The sequence below is a fragment of the Saccopteryx bilineata genome, chromosome 7 (genome assembly GCF_036850765.1).
Source record: "Saccopteryx bilineata isolate mSacBil1 chromosome 7, mSacBil1_pri_phased_curated, whole genome shotgun sequence".
In the NCBI taxonomy this organism is placed as follows: Eukaryota; Metazoa; Chordata; class Mammalia; order Chiroptera; family Emballonuridae; genus Saccopteryx; species Saccopteryx bilineata.
Window position 1 is genome coordinate 97,883,004 of NC_089496.1, and position 24,564 is coordinate 97,907,567.

The window sequence follows — 24,564 nt, forward strand, 5'->3', positions numbered from 1 at the left end:
TACATAAGCCAGGATGACTCTCTACCCACTCAGCCAACTGGCTAGGGTCCCATAATTTTTTTAAGCTTCACTTTTCCCACTGTGTATTTCCTAAGATATGCTACTATGAGGACATCCAATAAGAACTCAGCTAACATTATTTCATTTACTAAGTACCAGCTACAACAAAATGATTATTTTTGATGTTATTCTTATCTTCATCATCAAAATATCTTCATGACAAAGTGTACCCATATAAAATCCTGTGTCATGTGTCACTGGTAGATGACAGAGGGAAGAGGGCTCTATCAGCTCCTGTGTGGCCATGACAATGGGGTGATGGGATTCATGACCTTGACAGAAGAGGGGCCTGGATGAGCTCTTGCCACCACTGGGAGAGCCTCTTCAAGGTCCATGTATCCTGGGATTGAATATGTATAGTTTCTGGGGGCCGGAGTGTCATTGGCTAAACACATTGTGGCTTCTAAATCTCAGCCTCCTCTCTCTTATTCTCAGCTCCTCCCCCAGCAGAGAGAGGTTCTCTGATCAACAGAGAGGCAAGAATGATGATAACTCATGTATCATGAGTCTTCCCTACAACCTGGAAGGAGAACCCGGGAGGAATCTCAATCTCTGTGGACATTGAACGATTGTCAGGGGCTTCTGATCAATACCCAGGTTCACACAACCATGACTGGGCTGGAGTTCAGCATCTTCTTCTTGCTACCTGGAGGTGTGTGGCTACGAGAACAAGTCTCAGACCAGATTCTGCCAGTAAGAGGAAGAGCTGTTCACGTGAAGAACCGTAGGTAAGTGGCTTCTAAAGCGTCACTTCCACTCCTTTGAGCTCAGAATGCTTCCTGCTCTGCCCTTGACGCTTGGACAAGCTCTGTGCGTGCAAACAGTCCACGTGGAGAAAACAGTGTGTTGATGGCAGAGCCGTCACTCTTCTAGGCAGAGCTGGTGACAGGCCCCTCCATTAAGTAGGGGTTGGGGCACAGTGGACTAACCGTGTGCTTTAGTTCCAGTGCTCTGCTAGGCGGCTGGGTTTCTGGATTCTTGAATCCTGCTGTGTGAAAGCCAGGATGCCAGGCAGTCTGCCACCAACCCCATGTCTTGAACCCCTAGCAGTGGGCCTAAGGCAGATGAGACAATCCATTCAGCTGAGTGAATGAATGAAAGTGCGTTGAGCGACCAGGTGAGTGAACGCCTGAATCTGGAATCCAGTGTGAACTCTGGGTTTCAGTGGGTCCAGCTGTCCTTTACCCCCCCCCCCCACATTGTCTCTGTTGTTGGCTTACTGTGGCTTCGGTTCGGGTCCCTTGAGCATTCCTGCTCCAGCTGGGCCTGGATCCATGCCCCGAGTCATAGCCTGCCTACAGCCCGCGCTTGTCAGAACTGAGACCATTACTTCCGAGGGTGCGATGGGGACAGAGGGCTCCATTCCCATGCCCCTTGCAGGGCATTGTCTCCACTCTGAGCTCACCCAGATAGCAGCCAGGCTAGTCCCTTTCATCTGTTCGTGTCTCCTCCTCATTTTAATGACCCAGCCCCCAGCTGCCCTCCGTGTGCGGATCTCACCCGAACTCAGCTTAACCCTCCCTTTCTTCCTCTTTCCTCTCCTCCTTCCAGAGCCTCATGCTTGCCTAGTCTCCCCCACTTCCCCTCCTGGTCAGAGCCAGGGATGGCAGCAGTCATAGCCCACGCTGAGTGCTCTTGGTGCTGAGTGGGCGTGCTGCAGGCATACCCACAAACAAGCCTTGGGTAAGTGCCCTCTGCCCCATTTCACAGGTGAGGAAACCGGGCACAGAGAGGTTAAGAGCCGTCTCTGTTGGTTGGCCAGGGCTTGTTTTGACTGGCAACTACATGATCAAGGCCTAGGTACCAAACGGCACCTTGTGAGTCATCTGCTGCTGGTGGGAGCAGCGGGGCCCCTGCCTGCTGCCCAGGAGGGCAGGGTTGAGCCGCATGGTTGATCTTTCCGCGTGGAGGCCGTCCATTAGCCCAGTAGTCCTGCTCCTTCTTCTCCCAAGGAGCTGGTTAGAAAGAGGGGAGGGAAGTGGACTGAATGAGGTAGCTGATGGGTGAATTTGGGAAAAACAGGTCATGGGAGTCCTCACCCTTTCCTTCTTCCTGAGTCTCCATTGTTCTTGGTCACAGGGGAGTTAGGGTGATGGCAGCCCCTCCCAGCCCCCTCCTACCCTCAGTAGAACTGGGAGGGTCCGGGACTGCCTGGGACTGGGTAGGGGACTTGTCTAACTTGGGGGTTCAGTATTAGGAAGCCCAAGTGCATGTAGCTTGCAGCACCTTCACCCCAATTGGCTTTCTCCTCCACCAAGGTGCTATGTGGTCTCCGCCCCTCCCACTCCATTCTTCACCATGGGTCAGGACCTGGGGCACCCTCCAGCCCTAGCCCCATTGCAAAGAGGGGGCGCGGGGTGGTCAGGGGGCTCCGTGAATGCCTCCTGCTACCATGCCAGGTGTATTGGGGTCATACCAGGAACTCTTCAGGGTGGCAAAACCAGTCTGGGGGATAGACCAGTAGTGGGATTCAGTTGGTTCACACCAGTTTGGCAGAACCGATAACTAATATTTTGTTGAGTTTGGGAATTGGTTGTTAAAATGGCACTTTTCGCCTGACCAGGAGGTGGCACAGTGGATAGAGCGTCAGACTGGGATGCAGAAAACCCAGGTTCGAGACCCTAAGGTCGCCAGCTTGAGTGTGGGCTCATCTGGTTTGAGCAAAAATTTACCAGCTTGGACCCAAGGTCGCTGGCTCAAGCAAGGGGTTACTCGGTCTGCTGAAGGCCTGTGGTCAAGGCACATATGAGAAAACAATCAATGAACAATTAAGGTGTTGCAACGTGCAACGAAAAACTAATGATCGATGCTTCTCATCTCTCCGTTTCTGTCTGTCTGTCCCTCACTCTGACTATCTCTCTGTCTCTGTAAAAAAAAAAAAAAAAAAAAAAAAAAATAAAAATAATTTAAAATGGCACTTTTAATCAGGGTTCTCTCTAAGGTGGGCGCCTAGGAAGCGGCTCAATGTGGAAATCACAAATTTACATTCCTTATTCTTTTTTTAACATTTCTCTGTGCAACAGCACATTCTAAGCACCTGTAGTAATGTTCATTTCATCCACAGGTGAAAAAATTGCAAGTGAGGACGCCAATCAAGAAGCAATATGAAAATATCTTTTTTTTTGTATTTTTCCCGAAGTAAGAAGTAGGGGAGAGGCAGACAGACAGACTCCTACATGCACCCGAACAGGATCCACCTGGCAGGCTCACCGGGGGGCAATGCTCGGCCCCTCTGGGGCGTTGCTCCACTGCAATCGGAGCCATTCTAGCGACTGAGGCGGAGGCCATGGAGCCATCCTTAGCACCCGGGCCAACTTTGCTCCAATGGAGCTGTGGCTGCGGGAGGGGAAGAGAGAGACAGAGAGAAAGGAGAGGGGGCAGGGTGGAGAAGCAGATGGGTGCTTCTCCTGTGTGCCCTGGCTGGGAATTGAACCCAGGACTTCCACATGCTTGGCCAACACTCTACTGCTGAGCCAACCGGTCAGGGCTGAAATATTTTAAATAACAGCTTTATTGTTTTTTTTTTCCCAGGTATTATTTAATATTTTAAAACTCTCTTATAATCTACTTTTGTATATCTCTTTTAATTGTTCTTATTTAAGTGTTAAATGCATGAAATAATAAACTACATTTCTGTATATCGTTTTATTATACTTAAAATAGTCATTAGGGCAGAGAACTCGTTGAATTATTTAAATCCCACCACTGGAATAGGCCACACCTAGGAAAAAGAAATGGGGGATTTGGAGTGGAATACAAGATAAAATTGAGGACATTTTGTTAAATTTAAATTTCAGATAAACAATGAATAATCTCTTTAGTATTAGTATGTCCCAAATATGATATAATGCAGGACATACATACACTAGAAAAGTAGTTTACTTGAACTTTAAATTGAACTGGCTATCTTGTATTTTTATTTGCTAACCTTAGTTTTATTTGGCAATTCTAGTTCAGAAAGGCTCTAGATGTAACTCAAGCATGATATGGAGGGGAAGGTGAGGGGTCCCCTAAGTCTCATAAAAGGCTCACAGCTACAGTGACCAAACCTGGGCAGTAAGGGAATCTGCTCTTGCTCCGAGTGAGTCCAGTGGCAGTCCCCGGGCTCCGCCCCTCCGCTCCGAGGTGCTTGCCGTTCTGCATCCAGGATGCCCCCCCCCCCCCCGAGTCACTGAATGAATGCATGCAGTAGCCTCAGTTGCCACCTCCATATCGTGTTTTCTGCTGGCCATCCAGGCTTGCATCTCATTGTCCTGGTAACATGGTGGCCCTGGTCTGGGAGGTGGCCGGAGGACAGTCCAGTGTTCTCATGAGGGGCAGGCTGTTCGGACTCGGCTGTTTCTCTGGCCAGCAACAGGCACTGATTCTTTTCCCCATTTGGCTCCCAAAGGGCCCTGTAATGGAATTGAGGAAATCTGAATAAATTGTCTGATGCATTATGACTAAGTTTGCAATGTGCCAAGCGTCCCCCAGGAGAGGCCCCGGGACAACAGGACTGCAGTGCCAGGCCTGCACGCTGGACACCGTTCCCAGGGACAGCCATCCATGCAAGCGCTCTGAGTTCTGGAAGTACTTGAAAGGTCTGGGGAACTGTCATGTGAATTTGTGGCACCAGCCTTGTGGCCTCTGACTAAGGAATGGTGGCACAATTTGTTGGCCTGGCTTGGTGGCAGATGGGTAACTCAGTCCACACAGCCAGCTTCACTGACCACTTCAATTACTCCCAAGTTCTGTTAGTGATCCCATTCCAACTGCCCAGGAAACGGCAGATGTCGGTCTTGGTTGATTTATGAACAATTCTCATTCCATTTCCATGTTCACTCTACAGTGTGTCCGTAAAGTCATGGTGCACTTTTGACCGGTCACAGGAAAGCAACAAAAGACGATAGAAATGTAAAATCTGCATCAAATAAAAGGAAAACTCTCCCAGTTTCTGTAGGATGATGTGGCGGCATGTGTGCATGTGCAGATGATGATGTAACACCGTGTATACAGCGGAGCAGCCATGGCCATGCCAGTCGAGATGTGGAGGATACAGAGGAAAGTTCAGTGTGTTCTGTGGCTCACTAAATTCGAATCCGTGACCGAAGTGCAGCGTGAATATCAGCATGTTTATAATGAAGCGCCACCACATAGGAATAACATTACTCGGTGGGATAAGCAGTTGAAGGAAACAGGCCGTTCTGGTAGGCCATCAGTCAGTGACGAGTCTGTAGAGGCTCTATGGGATAGCTACCTAAGGAGCCCTAAAAACTCTGTGCATGAGCCCACATCGAACTGCACTGAATAGGTATGAATCTGGGAGAGTTTTCCTTTTATTTGGTGCAGATTTCACATTTGTATCGTCTTTTGTTGTTTTCCTGTGACCGGTCAAAAGTGCACCATGACTTTACGGACACACTCTATTTCAAGTATGGTTAGAGAGCCCCTCACCATTTCTCTTCCTGCCTCCCTGCCTCCTTTCTGCATCTGTTCTCTAGGGAGAGTGCTCTCAATTTTTTTAATTTTTTTTTTTTTTTTTGGTATTTTTCTGAAGCTGGAAACGGGGAGAGACAGACAGACTCCCGCATGCGCCCGACCGGGATCCACCCGGCACGCCCACCAGGGGCGACGCTCTGCCCACCAGGGGGCGATGCTCTGCCCCTCCGGGGTGTCTCTCTGCAGTGACCAGAGCCACTCTAGCGCCTGGGGCAGAGGCCAAGGAGCCATCCCCACCGCCCGGGCCATCTTTGCTCCAATGGAGCCTTGGCTGCGGGAGGGGAAGAGAGAGACAGAGAGGAAGGGGGTGGGTGGAGAAGCAAATGGGCACTTCTCCTATGTGCCCTGGCCGGGAATCGAACCCAGGTCCCCCGCACGCCAGGCCGATGCTATACTGCTGAGCCAACCGGCCAGGGCCAGAATGCTCTCAATTTTACTAACTCTTCTTCCTGTGCTTCTATGCCTAGATCCTTTAACCATGCTGATCGGCAGATATAAGATTTATTGATCTCTTACTTGACATGGACTCTTTTAAAACCTAATGCGCCTGTTAATGGTAGCAACCAAAAGCTTTTATTGAGTTTGAACCCTATGCCGCCATACTTTCTGTTCATTTTCTTTTTAATTTCATAGTGACCTTTTGAAGTCGATGCTATGATTACTCCTTTTCCCCATTTCATAGATGAAATAGATTCCCTTATTCAAAGTTCCATGGAAAGTGACGGGAGCTAGGGCTGAGACTGGACCTGGGTTTCTAACCCCAGGGCCTGTGCTCTTAGCCCCCCCACCCCCACCCCCACCTGGCCTGTAGACCAACTCAGGCAGTCACTGCAGCCTGGTGAGACATGCTGAGTCTCAGATCCCCACCTAGGATTCACATCACATGAAAATCGGAGAAGCTCTGGTCTAGCCTCCCTGGAGGGAAATGTGTCCTTTGCCTCCCTGACTCTGCCTGGGATCCCATTCGAGTTGGATGGTCACAGACCCACTCTACCCTTGTTGACATTGTCCTTGGGCTCATCTTTGTCCTGCACAGGCCATTCCCTCAGGAGGCACATTTTGTCAGAACGACAGTGTGATGGTTGATTTTATTGTCAATTTGGCTAGGCCTTGGGACCTAGATATTTGGTCCAACATTATTCTAGATGTTTCTATGGAGGATTTTTGTTTGTTTGTTTGTTTTCTTGTTTTTTTTTTTAGAGGAGATTAGCACTTAAATCAATAGACTCTGGATAAAGCAGATTACCCTTCACAATGTGGGTGGGCCTCGTCCTGATTGTTGAAGGCCTTACCACAATGAATGGCGTCCTCCTCGATGGGAAAGGATGGCTTTCTGCCTTCAGACTCAAACTACAGCATCCAGTCTTCCCGGGGGCTCCAGCTCCAGCCGGCCTGCCCGTCCTGCAGGTTTTGGACCTCCCAAACTGGACAATTGCGTGAGCCATTCCACAAAATGTGTACGTCTCAACCAGTCTGATTCCCTCTCTCGCTCCCTCTCTCTCCACATATATCCTATTGGTTTTCTTTCTTTGGAGAACGCTGACTAAGGCAGAGAATGTTAGTTCACTGTCTGGTCCCCAGGCTGAACCAGTAATCTGGACCTGCTTCTGTCCTGGATGAGACAGCGGCATGAGTGGAAGGAGAGAAGGTTCCCATCCCTCCAATATCTCTCCCCCGATGCTGGACAGTGAGACTTCGTGGAGGTACTGAGTACCACCTGGGCTTGGCTCTGCTTTGGGATGGGAAAGTTCTAGAGCTCTGCCTTCTATCCCTGCCATCTCCCTAATCAAAAGGGGAGTTTCCATGAGTGCCCATTATGAGAGCAATCAGGGTCTGGGAACTTGCCAGTTTTCCGGTCTGTTCTGCATATATTGTGCGATAGAAGCTTGTGGGAAACAGACCTCTGTCCGAGAGCATGTGGAGTGCGCATGTGTGATAGAGTTGTTCCGCAAATGTGTCAGCGTGTGTGTTGTAGGACTGTGGCTCTTTTCCTTTGGGAGGGTGTCTGGGAGAACGTGGGGGTCCTGGCTTCTAGCCCTCCACCTGCGTACTTTTCAAACCCAAATATGTGCCCTGATGGTATAAAAATGCAAATAGCTAGAATAGATTGAGCTCTTCCATGTGCTGGGGACCATGCCAAGGGCTGTGTAAGCAGTATCTGGATATGTCCTCACCACCACGGTAGGAAGCAAGGACCAGGAGGACATTGAAGCTGGAAGGAGTAAGGGACTTGCCCAAGATCACACAGCTATTTTAAAGGCAGAGCTAGACTGTCCCTCAGCCCTGTCTGCCTGGGGAATGTCACCTGGGTTTGTAGGTGCTGAGAGAGGTGTTGACCTCCAGGTCTGCATCGTTCACTGCTCGGTAGAATTTAAACCTCTTGTCTCACAGGGGATGGACACAGCGACCGTACCCAGCGCGACACTGGCTCTCCTCTGATGGGGAGAATGTTCAGGAGGCAAGAGCAGCTCTCTGGAGCAACCCTACTCAACAAGACCCTGGAAAAGCACACACGGTGACCAAGAACAGCATGAAACCTGGCTGGCCACGCTCTGCTCAGAATCTCAGAATCAGAGGGCAGAGTCGATTTCAGTCTTAGGGGGTGAAAAGACACTCCTTGCTGAAACACAAGCCTGTTACTCTTTGCTTTTGGTGTCACCTGTTCTATAGAAGCCGGATGTGCTGCAGTCAGCTCCCTGGTTCACATCCTTCTCCACTGGGTGTGGTGTCCACTTGGGGAAGAAAAGGTCTGTTAACCAGGGATCTGCTCAGCCACTCAGAACATGTGAGGACTCTACAGGGCACAAAACTCTTCTCATTTTCGTTTCGTCTTCACAACAACCTTACGGGAAGGAACTCATCCTTCTGGCTTAGGGTTCAGGAAACTGAGGCTCGAGTCACCTCTCCAAAGTCACCAACCTAAGATGAGTCTAGTCCAGGGGGTTATTTCACAAGCATTCATTGAGTTGTGGCCAGCTCCGGGCCCTGTGATAGGGGTTTGGGGTTGTCAGGATGAGCAAGCCACAGGTCCAACCCTGTTGTCCAGGGCTCCTGGGCACAAATGGCAACATTGACACATTTCCCAGTCTGCTACCTCTGTCTTAACAAACCAAACCAATTCCTGAGCACCAGCTCTGTGCTGGGCACTCTGGTGGGTGCTCATGGGACAGCTGCTCATCTGTATTATTCCTGTGCCCCAAGAGTATACAGAGAGATGAGAAGTGGGGGTTAGACAGTAGCCAATGCCATTAGGCCAAGTCGATGCTGAGGGAGGCAGAGAGACAGACTCCCACATGTGCCCTGACTGGGCGCCACCTAGCAAGTCCACTAGGGGCAATGATCTGCCCATCTGGGGTGTTGCTCCATTGCTCAGCAACCAAGCTCTTCTTAGCATCTGAGGCAGAGACCATGAAGCCATCAATGCCTGGGGCCACCTCGCTCCAATCGAGCCATAGCTGCAGAAGGGAAAGAGAGAGAGAGAGAGAGAGAGAGAGAGAGAGAGAGAGAGAGATGTGAGAGGAGGAAAGATGGAGAAGCAGATGGGCACTTCTCCTATGTGCCCTGACTGGGAACCAAACCTGGGACTTCCATACATGGGCAACACTCTACCCCTGAGCCAACTGGCCAGAGCTGGAAATTTTTTTAAAATCAAGGTCAGCTGGTTCTAGCTATGGGGGTGATCCTTAAAGGTATCAAAATGGAGATGGGATTTAAGCTGTTTCTTGCAGGAAGACTAGTTGATGTTCCAGTAGGAAGAACATGGAACAGCATTTTAAGGAGGAAAATCTTAACAGCTTGAAGGTAGGAAAGCAGGAAACTTGTTCTGGAAATGGGGATACCCGGTTGGTGGAGCCAAAGGGAGGGGAGGAGGGCAGCATAGATCTTTGCATAAGAGGAAAGAGAGATGTGTGAGTTATAGAGGGAAACTCTCAAGCTGACTCCGATAGTGGGGGTGTGGGGAGAGAAGACAGGAAAGGTAGATATTATGGAGGGTCCCGTTCCTTAGGCTACTGGGTTTGGCACTGGTGCCATCTGCCTTCAAGGCCATGGCCTCAGCTTCAGGCTGTGTTGTTCTGAGATTCCATCTGCCTCCTGCCCATGGTCCTGAGGATATCTCCAACTCCCCCTGCAATGGAGGGTGGACACCCAGGATCTAGGGCAGGCATAGGAATGCTCAACATTCGTGAGCTAGCTCACAGCAGATATAGATAAGGGACCCAGGCAGCCATTGAATAGGTGGTAGGAACGGCTGTGCCTCCCCCTCTTCATCCATGCTAGGAGAGCGGGGGCTAGGATGTGCACGACTTGGGCCAGGCAACAATCTGTGTTCATGGGCTGCCCTGGCAGGCGCATCTTCAACTGGTGTGAGTGGTTGGCAGTAACCAAAGGTATCTATTGACATAGAAAACACCCAGAAAAGCCTGACCTGTGGTGGCGCAGTGGGATAAAGCGTCGACCTGGAACACTGAGGTTGCCGGTTCAAAACCTTGGGATTCAGGAAGAAATACAAAAGGCCAACAGATATATGAAAAGATGCTCATCTTCTTTAGCTATTAGAGAAATGCAAATCAAAACTGCAATGAGATACCACCTCACACCTGTTAGATTAGCTATTATTAACAAGACAGGTAATAGCAAATGTTGGAGAGGCTGTGGAGAAAAAGGAACCCTCATCCACTGTTGGTGGGAATGTAAAGTAGTACAACCATTATGGAAGAAAGTATGGTGGTTCCTCAAAAAACTGAAAATAGAACTACCATATGACCCAGCAATCCCTCTACTGGGTATATACCCCAAAACTCAGAAACACTGATACGTAAAGACACATGCAGCCCCATGTTTATTGCAGCATTGTTCACAGTGGCCAGGACATGGAAACAACCAAAAAGCCCGTCAATAGATGACTGGATAAAGAAGATGTGGCACATATACACTATGGAATACTACTTAGCAATAAGAAATGAAGAGATCGGATCATTTACAGCAAAATGGTGGGATCTTGATAACATGATATGAAGCGAAATAAGTAAATCAGAAAAAACCAGGAACTGCATTATTCCATACGTAGGTGGGACATAAAAGTGAAACTAAGAGACATTGATAAGAGTGTGGTGGTTACGGGGGGAGGGGGGAAAGGGAGAGGGAAAGGGGGAGGGGGAGGGGCACAAAGAAAACTAGATAGAAGGTGACAGAGGACAATCTGACTTTGGGTGATGGGTATGCAACATAAGTGAACGACAAGATAACCTGGACTTGTTATCTTTGAATATATATATCCTGATTTATTGATGTCGCCCCATTAAAAAAATAAAATTATTAAAAAAAAAACAAAAATAAAACCTTGGGATTGCCTGGTCAAGGTACATATGGGAGTTGATGCTTTCTGCTCCTCCCCTTCTCCCTCTCCCTCTCTCTCTCTCTCTCACTCCTCTCTCTCTAAAAATCAATAAATGAAATATTTAAAAAAAGAAAAAAGAAAACACCCAGAAAAGCACCCACACTGTGTGTTCAGGGTATATGTTCCTTCCAGTTGTGGATCCTTGAATGAACACTGGGAACGCTGGTCGTGGGCCGCAGGTGGGGTCAGACACTGTCCACGGTGGGGCAGTCTCACTCTCGGCACACAGGACACGACTGGGCAGCTGGGATAACTTTTTGGGGCTGGTAGCCATATACCTTGGTGCCTCTGTGGATGGCAGAGTTGGGCTCCCTTGGCTTTGAGCTTGGAGCCTGTTTGGACCGTAAAGTGCCCTGACTCCCTGGTGCTGAAGCCCCCAGAAGATATCACTTGGTGCCTGGGCCTGCCAGTGACCAAAACGCAGACCTTGGTCCCCTGTGTTGTCCCTGCCTCCAACGACAGAGGCTGAGCGGTGGGACTTCGTTGTCAGGTGAGAGATGGGGAAGTGCCCAGGAAACGATGCCGGGAGAAACACTGCCCCTGCCTGGGCACGTGGCCGGGGCGGGGCGTCAGCCAGAGACAGTGGCCTGCGGCCTGGGGCCTCCGGGACCCTTACCAGTTGGTGGCTTTCACTTCCGTGGAGCCACAGCTGAGTTGTTGGGGAAGCTGGAGCTCTTGTTCAGAAGAACATCATTTGGCTTCTCCCCACTGGAACCATCAGACTGTCCCCAGCTGTCTTCTCTCCAGATATTTAGATTTTCCGTGGAAAAGTTACAGTTCCCTCTCCCTGGTTAAGATCTGGTTATTCATTCAGCTAAACAAGAACTTTCCTATTACAGGGCAATCAATGAATTCATATTGAGTACCTGCTGAGTGCGAAGCACAGGGGATACAAAGAGCAGTAAGGCATGTTTGCATTTGGTTAGGCTCTGGGCTAGTTCAGAGATAAAGGAGACAATAGTGTCCTGGCCGGGTAGCTCAGTCGATTAGTGTTGTCCTTGATATGCCAAGGTTGTGGGATCAATTCCTGCTCAGGGCACATACAAGAATCAATCAGTGAATGGATAAATAAGTGGAGCAACAAATTGATGTTTCTCTCTCTCTTTCTAAAAAATAGAAAAAGATAATCACAGTGTCTTGCTTTCAATTGCTCCCTTCTAGGGAGGCAGGATTTCACATTGCCGTGATGTGGGTGATGGAGAGACAGGTAGAGAGGTTCCCGGGCCCGCACGGAAGGAGGTGACAGCACAGGACGTTGGCTTAGAGCACTGGCTGAGCACTTAGACCTGCATTCCTGTCCTGGTCCCACCATCTGGTGGCTTAGAGCCCCATCCGTTAGATACGAATAGCCCCAGTACCTGGCGGTGAGGACGGTGAGGACGGAAGGACGGCTTGGCCATCGATCAAGCTCTTACTATAAGCCAAACGTTGTGCTAAAGCACAATGATTACTGGAAGCTTGAATCAGTGGACCCTTACGGGATGCAAGGGGGAAGGGGCATTACCTTTTGAGAATCTCATTTACACATTGGGGAGCGAGGTGCCCAAGGCCCCAGAGCCAGCTGGTGGCGGAGCTGGCTCCAGCTCCCAGAGCTCTGGTCTCTTTCTGCGTTGACTGGGCACCTGCTCCATTTCCCCAGGCTGGGCTGGGTATTTTTGTTCTGCTATGGAAATGTGGCCGCAGAGGGGCTGAATGCAGCAGGGAGGCTCACACAGGACCTTCACCGACTCCCTTCCCATAGATGAATGGAGCCTGGAACTAACTCCATTTGGCAATCGGCAGAAAAACACATTAAAACAGAAGCTCTCATCTCCTTTTACCCCTCACCCCACTCTGACAGCTTTATTTTGGAAAGTGACAAGAGCTAATGGAATCACTTCATTTCCCCCATAAAAAATTACCCCCAACTGCAATAATTAAACATTTCACAACAGTTTCCTTCTTCATAACCTTCGTCATAGGTTTCTCCTGCTCTGACACCCTTCTTCCCCCCCTTCCCCTGTCCTGGCCCCTGCTCTGCCCTGTGCTGGCCTGGCCTCTCTGGTGAGTGATTTTTCATTTTCAGGCTTTAGGATTTTGACCCGAGTACTAGTAATTGCAGGAGAAGCCTGTAGGATTGTGGGAAAGAAAAGAAAGTAAAACAAGAGAAGCAATCAGATTGGGGTTTGAATCCTGGTTCTTCTACTTCCCAGCCATGTGACTTAGGAAAGTCACTTAATTTTCTTTTGCTTTGGTGTCTTCAATTGCAGATGAGGCTTTAAGCCGTGCCTGCCGAGTCCCTGGTACCTTAGTCTCCAGCAAGTGGGAAATGCTGTAATTTTAAAAAATGAATCTTGTGAGTCTAATTCTTTTTAACATGCACCACCCTGAACCTATGACAGAAGAAGGAGAGGAACAGAGAGATAGAGACTATAAGAGAGACAGAAACGTAGAGCAAGGGGACAGAGACCGAGGGGAAATAGATGGAGAAGAGAACGAAGGAGTCCAGGCAGGGCTGGAGTGAGTGAGCGTTTGTCAAATGGTGCTCAGGCCCTTATGTAATCACGCACTTCCCCAGCCAAGGGATGCTCATTTGCCAATATTTCTAGCCAGATGTCTGAGGTTTTATAGAGAGTGGCCAGCTGGAATTTGGAGGCCTATTTCTGTCCCCTAGCAGCTCAGAAGCAGGGTACCCGTCTGTGTGTTAGTGGTGTTAGCAGAAGATTTGGAAGCAATGGTGGCACGTTCCCCTGCGATGCATGATTAATGTACAATCGAGTGTGGCATGCACAGCTGTCGGGTACTTTCAAGGCAGATGTCTCCATGAGACCAAGAAAATACATGGGGCTTCTCTCTTGCAAGGCCTGGCCTTGGTGTTAGTTATAGGCAGTAGGCAAGAATCAGCCCTGCTGTTCCTTGGGCCTGGAGGATAGGCACAGGGTATCCGGTGGTCTTTACAATGTCAGCATTGCTGGGAAGGAACCCCTATAAAACATCTCGTGTTTTTATGGTTTCTTTCGTGTTATCTCATGTGGCACTGTGGTTGTCTGGCTCCAGTTCATCTGGGATCCGAAGTGGACAAGGCCATAGCCTGATGCCCAGCGGACTTGTAGTCCAGAGGGGCACCGAGGGCATCTGCATCTGCTCTGGGAAGGACCGAGGCTGGGGAAAGGGCTACCCTTGGGTGGGGGGCCATACAGAGGCACGTACCGCTATTTGGGAAAACATAGAATGCTTCCTGGATAGTGGCCAAGAGACATTTATGAATTGAGCCTTGTAAAAAAATGTTACTATCGAGGGGAGCCAAGAGGAGCTATACACTGGCTTTTGTGCCTGTGTCCTTGAGTCTCCGTTCCATCTACAAAGAGATAATAGTTTCTGTGTCACTGGGCAGTTACATGAGGTAATGCCCATACGGTGTACAGTGCGGGCCTGACCCGTCGTAAGTGCTTACGGGCGAGCAGCTCTCTTCTGCTCTCGGTGGGGTTATTCTTGCCCTGAGTCCAAGGTTCACCTGCAGTCCTTTCTTCCCTGCATCCTCTAGTGAACCTTTACCCCTTTGTGCTAGGATTTCATACAAGAATTGCTGAGCAAGAGTTGGGGAGAGGAGGGTCCTGTTGCCATAGCTCCTTCTCATGAAAACCCACCTCCTTCCAGGATGCTGAACCCTGAACCCCTTAGCCCCTGGGACCAGGAGCCGTTTGGGCTGCTTATCCTGGAAGGACAAGCTTCTGGCCAGTAAAAACGAGGTGCCTTTCGGGCCCTTGTCCCAGTTCACATGGGAATGAGTTTCAGTCTGCTTCACAAGTCCAGCTCTCAGTTAAGGAATTTAGCCAGCAACGCGGGGGGTAATGTAATTACCACAGCTCTACGGTGAGCGGTGAGCGCGTGCTGACCTGGCCTTTGTTCAGGTGACCCGTGGAGTTAACCGGGTGGGAGGCTGTGTTACTTCCTTAAAGCCCTCTGGAATGTGGCTCCAGTGAATGACCTGGGAGGCATGTGTGGCTGGAGCTGAGCTGGCAAATATAATTTAGCACAATCAGTATGATTAGAATGGAAGAGAGAGAGAGAGAGAGAGAGAGAGAGAGGCCCAAGAGTCTCCTTTTTACGCTAGGGGACCCTCTCTCAGAGAGCTCAGTGTAACCCTGACTGTTGGTTTCTCTTTGTAACACAAGTGCCTGACTTAAGCTCTGTTTGCCCAGACATCCCCTTCAATGGCTGTCTCAGACAAACAATGTCAGCCACATGACTAGATAAAAAGCCCAGCCACTCCCTCCCTCCTTTTTGTTTTGGAGGTCTTTGGTTGATTAGATAACTGACTGTTTGTCATGCCCCTGACCCCCCTGGTTCTTCCCAAGCTTTAATTCTGACTCTCAACTTTGAACTCACCAATGAAGAGTGAACCTGTGAAACCCTAGGTCCCCACCCTTAAGCCCAGTAAAAGCAGACACCCCCCCAACCCCCCAACACACACAGTTGTGACCTCACTGTGTGGCTTGCTGTGTACCTTTCGGAACTTGTTGAGTAATAAACCCTGAGTTTCAAAAGGTTCCCGATGGCCATTGCTGAGGGTGATTGCTGGTCCTAGAATAACCTTGGTTCTGAAAGGGGGACCGGGGCCAGGTGAGTGCCCGTGGATGTTTCCCTCCCATAGCATCACAATCTATTGGCTGAGACAGGCATGGGGCAGAGATGTGCCCTTGGTTCTCTGTAGCTGACCAGCGTTCTGTTCTTGGCACTGGGGCCAGTTAACAAGCCTAACCGTGGCCACCTGCGACGTGTGACCTGTGCCTCTTTGGAAGGAAAAGTATTCCGTGGCTGTGTGTCCCATAAGCAGCAAATATTTGTCAAGAAAATGGGTTTGTCTTTGCCCCTTCGATTGAAACTATTGTCTTCAGAAAACCCCGTGAAAATGCAAATATGCTTTCTGGGAGAGGCAGCCTGTTAAGCTATTAAGTCTATACCACTGGTTTATTGAATTAGTTCCGGTCACCTAACTGGATCGCCAGGAGCCCAGCAGGTCATGTGTGGTGACGGGATACACAAGCTCAGGATAGGACTACAGGGTGCGGTTGCTTTCAGACGGGACCTGCCAGGGAGTCCCAGGCTCCGGAAGGAGAGTGGCCTAGTTCGATGTTCTGCCAACCTTGTTGGCAGGGTTTCTGACACTTAGGCAGAGGAATTAAAAATTGTGTCCCTTCAGAATCCTTCCAAATGCAGGTCTCCAGAGAGGAAGTGAGGTTGGCCAGCCTGGGACGGTTCCCCTGTGACTGGTGTGCCAGCTGGTACACTGAGACAATTAGGGAGAAATTGAGAACCATCCATATCTGAGCACAGCACTGTATTCCATACACATCGTTTCAAGTTCCTTAAAACTGTGATATAATATATACACAGCATAAAATGCACTATTTTAACTACTTTTGTGTGTAGAATTCAGTGGCATGAAGTACATTCTCACTGTTGTGCAACCAAAATCACTATCCAGCTCTTTTTATCATCCGAAACAAAAATTCTGTATCCATTAAACAGTAGCTTCCATTCCTGCTCTCCGTAAACCTTCGTAACCAAAATCCTACTTTCTATTTGTATGAATTTGCCTGTTCTAGTTACTTATGTAAGTAGAGTTATACAATATTTGTTCTTTAATGCCTGGCTTCTTTCCCTTAGTATAATGCCTTCAAGGTTCAGCCATGTTGTAGTAGTATATCAGTATTTCCTCCTTTTTCAAGGTTGAGTAGTATTCCATCATGTACGTACACCACATATTGTTTATCTACTCTTTTGATAGACATTTGGGGTGTTTACCCCTTTTTACCACTGTGAATAATGCTGCTATGAACATTGGTGTACAAGTGTCTGTTTCTGCTTTTAATTCTTTGGGGTATATATCCAGAAGTAGAATTGCTGAGTTATATGTTATTTCTGTTTAACTTTTTGAGGAGCTGCCCTACTGGTTTTTTCTTTCTTTTTTTTTTGTATTTTTTTCTTGAAGCTGGAAACAGGGAGAGACAGTCTGACAGACTCCCACATGCGCCCGACTGGGATCCACCCGGCACGCCCACCAGAGGCAACGCTCTGCCCACCAGGGGGCGATGCTCTGCCCCTCCGGGGCATCACTCTGCCACGACCAGAGCCACTCTAGCGCTTGGGGCAGCGGCCAAGGAGCCATCCCCAGCGCCCGGGCCATCTTTGCTCCAATGGAGCCTCTGCTGCGGGAGGGGAAGAGAGAGACAGAGAGGAAGGAGGGGGGGTGGAGAAGCAGATGGGCGCCTCTCCTATGTGCCCTGGCCGGGAATCAAACCCGGGCCCCCCCGCACGTCAGGCCAACGCTCTACCGCTGAGCCAACCGGCCAGGGCGGTTTTTTTCTTTTTTAACAATGGTTGTACCATTTAAAAATCCTATTAGCGATGCACAGGGTTCCGATCTTCCCATATCTGCACCAACTCTAATTTTCCATATTTTTGTTGATAATTCCTAATGGGTGCATCCACATATTTCTTTTAAGTTGCTTTTTCCTTGGTCACAAATATCAACAAAAGCAAGAGTCAACATAGCTTATGATTTTTAAAAGTAGTAACTGTATGACTCCAACAAATAAGCAACACATTATGAAGATGCAGCACTAACATAGAGCCCAGTGAAACCAACAACTACAGTGGTACCTTGACATATAAACAGACCAACATACAAATTTTTTAAGATACGACGAACTGCGACTCGGTCTGTATTTTGTTTGAGATCTGAGTGAAATTCTGATATACGAGTCGTGATTCGAGAAGCTGCCACTAGTTGGCTCATTGGCACACGAGTCCAGTATCGGCAGTTTGATATACAAGTTGACTGACTTATGAGCTTGGTTACAGAACGAATTAAATTCATATCTCAGTGTGCATGAGCATAAAATGGACACAAATGATTCCCATAAAGAAGAGAACTTTGTTAAGTTTTAGATGACCAAAATAAATTGAGTTTTTCCTCTTTGTCTCTAGTATGAGGCTCAGCCTATAGGGACTTTGTGTGTGAGTGTGCCTGTGATAGCTCTCCCAATGCTGTCCCTTAGCCCCACCTCTGGTCCAATCAGATAAGGCACCTTTTCTTCCAAGGAGCCAATTTTTCTTTATTTCTGTTTTTTTTTTTTGTATTTTTTTTTTCTTTCTGAAGCTGGAAACGGGGAGAGACAGTCAGACAGACTCCCGCATGTGCCCGACCGGGATCCACCCAGCACGCCCACCAGGGGGCGACGCTCTGCCCACCAGGGGGCCATGCTCTGCCCCTCCGGGGCGTCGCTCTGCCACAACCAGAGCCACTCTAGTGCCTGGGGCAAAGGCCAAGGAGCCATCCCCAGCGCCCGGGCCATCTTTGCTCCAATGGAGCCTTGGCTGCGGGAGGGGAAGAGAGAGACAGAGAGGAAGGAGGGGGAGGGGTGGAGAAGCAAATGGGCGCTTCTCCTATGTGCCCTGGCCGGGAATCGAACCCGGGTCCCCCGCACGCCAGGCCGACGCTCTACCGCTGAGCCAACCGGCCAGGGCCTCTTTATTTCTGTTTTATATTCTTTCTTTATCTTCTTGTTTTGGATGCCAATGGATGTATACAAATATACTTCTGGCCCTGAGGCTGAGGGTCAAGAAAAAGGTCTAGCAATAGAACCAAGTTTATACCGTATAGATGTCTACTGACCACCACTCAGGCCTGTGGTAGATACTTTCTCATGTATTGATTTTGTGGAATCCCAACAACAAGGCAAGAAACATTGTCCTGATTTTGTAAATGAGGAAACTGTTTCCCTGAGAGGCAAGTGATTTTCCCAAAGTCACCCAGCAGCTAAGTAGCAGAGCCAGGACTTAAACCTGGGTCTTCTCACTGAATGCTTTTCTTCCTTGCATCCCCACCTGACCCTTCATAACGGAAGTGGCTGAATCAGAGGTGTATAGACAGCTGACTTCCAAGCTGTCATCATGGGAGAGCTGCCTCACACCACGCATGCTCATCATGTGGCAGGTATTTACCAGGTGCCTACTGTGTGCCTTCCCTGTGAACATAGGCTTCCACATTCCTGCAAGCACAACAAATTAACCTTTGAATGGTCCTGTGATTTTGTCATTTCATAGTTAGCAGACTGACTATATGAAGAAGGTAGTTGTATCTGACATTGCTAAGAAAACATTTTTACTGATATAGTTTATGTAGAAGAATAATGCAAGAAAATCCTCTATAGATGGTCTTAACTTTTCTCAGTTACACAGGCTGTATTGCTTGGATCTTAAGGATCTTGATGATGAGGATGATGACAATGATGAAGGAACTACTATTCATTAAGCTCAAACAAAATACTGCTTTAGCTGGAGTGTTTTGTTTTTTTTTCTAACACTGAAAGTTATTTATTCAGTGTGGGGTGCAGATGATGTACTATGAAATGGTACACCTTGAAACCTATGTCATTTCATTAACCAATGTCACCCCAATAAATTCAATTTAAAAACAGAAAGTTATTTATTAATTTATGCATGTGATCAAAAATATTTACTTGGTACTTGATATGTGCCAGGTACAAAGATGAACAATGACCAGCATGTGATCCCAACCTTTGACCAGCTCCCTATTGTGACTAACAGTGGGGGCATACACATACTAAACATTTCAACACAATGTAAGAAGTGCGGCAGTAGAATGTGTGCAAAAGGCCTGTGGCAACAGGACATAGTAACAATGACTTCTCCCTGCAGAAATCAATGAAGGATATTGAATGATGAGTAGAAGGTTGCAATATGCAATGGAAGATTAGTTGGTGAAGTGTCAAGACTGGCAACTTGACCCAAGATTAACTTGATAAGCTTCATGTAGTGCAGGCTCCGGCATTTGGACTTTTACCTGTTGGCATTAGGATCTGTTGAAGGAAGGGTTTTACATAAGGTAGCAAAAGTACAGGGTATGTTTCTGGTCTTTATGCCCTAACAAAGCTTTCCCAGGTTGCCAGGAGAACTGGTAAACCCCATGTCTCTGAAAATATGCTCATCATAAGCATTTTATAAACCACAAAATGACTTCCAAGTTAACTATAAGAGACTTTTAGATTTATTACTTTTTTAATATATGAAGGATCTTCTAAGTTGTGGTGTTTTCAAAACTCTTTCCAGCCCCTTCACCTCCTAAACTTCCCTGCCAAGCTGATTATGTCTTCCTTGTAAGGGTGTTCCGTGGGATTAATGAACTCATTGCCATGATGTGGTTGGCACATAAAACTGCAATCACCGGGATTCCATCAAGCCAACTTGCTGTTTCACAGATGAGGAAACTTTGCCATGAAGAAGACAAGGGCCTTAAGCAAGGTCTCAGTGCATAAACAGTAGAGCCAGTGTTTAAACCCAGGCTGCCTGGCTGCAGGGTCCTATTCTTAACCATAACCATGACATCCCCTCCACAGAAGCAGCCTAATACAGCTCGGTAATTCCCAGTTTGTAGCAGAGTCTTAAGTTTACCAGAAAACACTGAGGAGTAGGGAGGACAGGAATATGGACTTAGGCCTCGGGTTTAAATCCAGACTTCACAAATTTTGAGCAATTAGATCTTTTTGGCAAGTCACTGTACCTCTCTGTACCTCAATTTTCCCATTTCTAACGTGGGTTAGGACTTACTTGTAGTATTGTCGTGATCATTAGAGACACTATACACAGAGCCTAGAACAGACCTGGTTCATAGCAGCTGCATAGTGAATGAAGGGGATTAATTAATAATAGTCCTAATTACAATGAGTTATAATGAGTTTCTTTTGTAAAGTGTAGATCTTTTTCTAACCTCAGACTTCACAATATTACATAAGTGTTTTTGTAATAATGGTTGTTGGGAATAATGGCAAAACTTTTCTTTCTCACAGGAAACCAGGGCGTAGGGAACTTTAGCCTGTGCACACCAAGCCCACACACTTGATTCCAGGCTGTGTGCAAAGCATAAACAGCAGGAGGTAGTAGCCTTTCCTCCCTGTGGGAACGGACAATCTTCCTCACAATGGCTTCCCATCCACCATCCCTCTACCATCCTTACGCTTGCTGAGAAAGTGCTAGAAAGAAAAAAAAAAAAAATGCTCTGTGAGCACAGGAGAGCGGTCATAATTCTGGTTAATGACAGTCTAGAAGACTTCGGCAGAAGGTGGCCTTAGCCAGGCCCCAAAAGACAGGAAGGACTGGTGGAGATGCTGAGAGCAGGGAACATTTCAGGGGAGGGGGGGCTGGCACGAGGCATTAGAGGGCGAGGCAGAGACAGCAGGTGCAAGCCCTTTACATCATGGCTGGGGACTGTGGCTCCTCGGGGTGAGGGAGGCAGGTGGCCCAGAGGGTCCTGGAAGGGAATGGAGGGTCCTGGAAGGGAATGGAGAGAGACGTGGGGCTGCGATGAGGCCGCAAGACTGTGAGTCATGGAGACCGCGGAGGGACTGGAGGTGAGTAATGAGGCCATCAGTGCGGAGCCAGCGCAGGGGTTTCCAGGACAAGCACACAGAGGAGCCTTGCAGAGGCCAACAGGACCTGCCCCTAATGCATCCATCCGGGGGACACTAAACACTTTAGTATATTCTCTGATGAATAATTTCTCCAACTCTAATCACATTAGGGACACACGGGGCCATGTCTCGGTGCTCTGTCTGTCAGATGTCGTTGCCATTTAAGTGAGTGATGCAGAGTGGGCCCACCACAGAACCTGGGTCTGCGGCTGCGGCAGGCAGCCAGGAGAGCTGGCCCCGGAGGTTGGATTTCTTGGGCTCCGTAATCACATTGGAGGCAGAATGTTTTTCTGTGGCTCCTCCTTGTGTTCTCTCTGTTTCCATACTGTTTCCTCTCCTCTGCTAGCCCTCTCTCTATCGGTCCCCAGGGCTGACATGGTAAACTGCCCTTCTTCTTGCCCTCCCTGTCCACTACCCAGGTAGGACTAGACGGGAAAATGACCCCACAGCGGTCCCACCTCGATTCTGCACCCATGGGGAGTGGAAGCGGGAAGAGAAAATGTAATTATTAAATTTCCTAAAGGTACTAAGCCAGGAAGCTAAGGTACCCACGACAGAAACAGGGGTCAAAGGGCCCTAGCAGGTTGGAAGGCAAGAGTCAAAGCCACAGTGATAACATTCTGTGGGATACGTGCAGAAGTTGGCATTTAGGTTCAAAAACAGTACCAACCTCATGGCATTGTTATGGAGATTCTCTGAGTTAATGCAAATAAAATGATGAAGAGAGTGTCCGGCAGATAGTAAGCACTAGGTCGAAAAATGTTAGCAATCGTATCAAGTTCATTCTCCTGTTTCTTAGATCTTGCTTGATTGGAAAGTTCCCATCGGCATAGACTCCTCGTGGACTCCAAAGGATTGAAAGATAAACATAGAGGAAAGCCATTCAATACTGGTTTTCAGTTTCTTCTTTCTTTCTGTGTGCTTCCTCAAATAGTTCTTGAATAGGGAAGGCCTGTTTTTATGGATAGGGTATAAAGGGAGAGACAAAGAATTAGAAGAAGGGGAGAGGAAAGAGATTCATAGGGTGGGTAGTAGCGTTAGGCATACTAGTTTTGGAGTCTTTCAGACCTGTCCTTGTCATTTCTATGGTGACCTTAAATAAATTGCTTAACCATTTGAACTCAAGATCTGTACAGTCGGTTTACTAATTACCCATCTCAGGGGATGGGCACGAAAATAAAAGGAGAGAACTTATCTCAGTAAGTGTTCATTTCTTGCCTCCCTTCTGCCCTTTCCCCATTGAGATGAAACCAATGTCACCAGTTGCCTGCCCATAACGTAGACCTTGGCAAAAGGTCATTTTTTTTTTAAGAGGGTATCCAGCAACATTCATTCTGTAATGTTTTTCTATATTGTCTTTTAGAAGATGGAGCTAATCCGCGGCAGGGACAGGTGAAATCTGCCAAGGGCAGCTGGATCCACAGATGCAGCTTGATCCCGTGCCGACCGACTCCTCGTGACTGCTGTGCTGTGAGAGGGTGTGGGCAACTGAGACCTCGTCACTTTCCACCTGTTCCCCTCCGCCCCTCCCCCTTCGCTGGTATTTTTGGAAGAATGGTTAAGTACATTCACCTTAAAAAAAGTGATTATTAAATCTTTGTTGTCATCAAGATGTAGAGGGGTTGCGTGTCATGAGTAACTCTTGGCGGTCTCTACATCTGGATTTTCGAAGCCAGATGACATTTTCCCTTTTGTTTTCCTTTTGAAGAAGTAAGTTCAGCTTCTGCAGCAGCGTGTAGTTATTTTTTATTTTATTTTATTTTATTTTATTTTGTATTTTTCTGAAGCTGGAAACGGGGAGGCAGTCAGACAGACTCCCGCATGCGGCCGACCGGGATCCACCTGGCACGCCCACCAGGGGGCGATGCTCTGCCCATCTGGGGCGTTGCTCTGTTGCAACCAGAGCCACTCGAGCGCCTGGGGCAGAGGCCAAGGAGCCATCCCCAGCGCCCTGGCCATATTTGCTCCAATGGAGCCTTGGCTGTGGGAGGGGAAGAGAGAGACAGAGAGGAAAGAGAGGGGGAGAGGTGGAGAAGCAGATGGGCACCTCTCCTGTGTGCCCTGGCCGGGAATCGAACCCGGGACTTCCGCACACCAGGCCGACGCTCTACCACTGAGCCAAGCAGCCAGGGCCGCGTGTAGTTACTTTTTAAAGATGGCTCTGACTTAACCGATAACAGAATGATGTTCCCATTTGAATAGCTCTGTCGAAACCCACTAAGCTACACAGGTCTTGAGAGGTGGTTGCCATGAACTTGGCCACTTACAAAAAAATTGTTTTTGGTTTATTAACTTCTCATCTTTGGAACCTTAACTGTGGGGCTTCAGTAATAAGAGCCCGGCCAGTTGGGCTGCTGGATGAATGAGTTGGAGCTCAAGGTAGCTACTGTGGAGAAGTAACATCTATCACGTACGTACTGAATAAGCGCTCACCCTGTGTATGCAGCTGGGAAGGACTTCAGGTGCATTATTTCAGCTGAGCCCCCCACAGTGACAGCCAGGATTTATTTAGGGCTGACTATGCACCAACTTGTGCTCCATGGTTTGTTTTAGGGCATTCCACTTGATTGGCATATTGTGAGGTATAGTTACCTAGTGAGGGTGCAAGTGACAGTAACCCGACTCAACTCTCTTCAATGTCCAAACCAGTTTTATTGGCTAATGAAACGGAAAAAATATCTTTGGGATAAATCTTGATAGCATAAGTCTGGCTCGATCCAGATGCTCAAATGATGTGATTGAACTCACTTTCTCCTCATACTGCTTTGCCTTTTTTTTATTGATTTTTTAAACTTTTTTTTTAGCAAATTAAATTTAATGGGGTGACATTGATCAATAAGAGTACACAGGTTTCAAGTAAACATTTCTATAGCATTTGAACTATTGATTGTGTTTTGTGCCCATCACCCAAAGTCAAACCATTTTTCGTTACTGTGTATTTGTTCTTCTTTACTCCCCTCCCCCAAACCTCCCCAAGCCGCTCCCCCCTGGCAACCAGTTCACTTTTATCTAGGTCCATGAGTCTCATTCTCATATTCCTCCGCCTATGTGTGAAATCATATACAATAGTTCTTAGCTTTTTCTGATTTACTTATTTCACTTAGTATAATGTTCTCAAGATCTATCCATGTTGTCATAATGGCAATATGTCAT

At 48.1% G+C, this 24,564-nt stretch overlaps 1 long non-coding RNA gene and 1 other non-coding gene across 2 annotated transcripts; one reads left to right on the plus strand and one right to left on the minus strand.

Moving 5' to 3' along the window:
- The first annotated feature begins 1,032 nt into the window (after positions 1 to 1,032).
- LOC136310410 (uncharacterized) lies at positions 1,033 to 3,676 on the plus strand. Its single transcript, XR_010726560.1, has 3 exons — positions 1,033 to 1,177; positions 1,612 to 1,743; positions 3,125 to 3,676. It is a non-coding gene; the product is annotated as an uncharacterized lncRNA (long non-coding RNA).
- Positions 3,677 to 23,468: 19,792 nt separating this feature from the next.
- On the minus strand, positions 23,469 to 23,544 carry TRNAT-GGU (transfer RNA threonine (anticodon GGU)). Its single transcript has one exon. It is a non-coding gene; the product is annotated as a tRNA-Thr (tRNA).
- Positions 23,545 to 24,564: the final 1,020 nt, after the last annotated feature.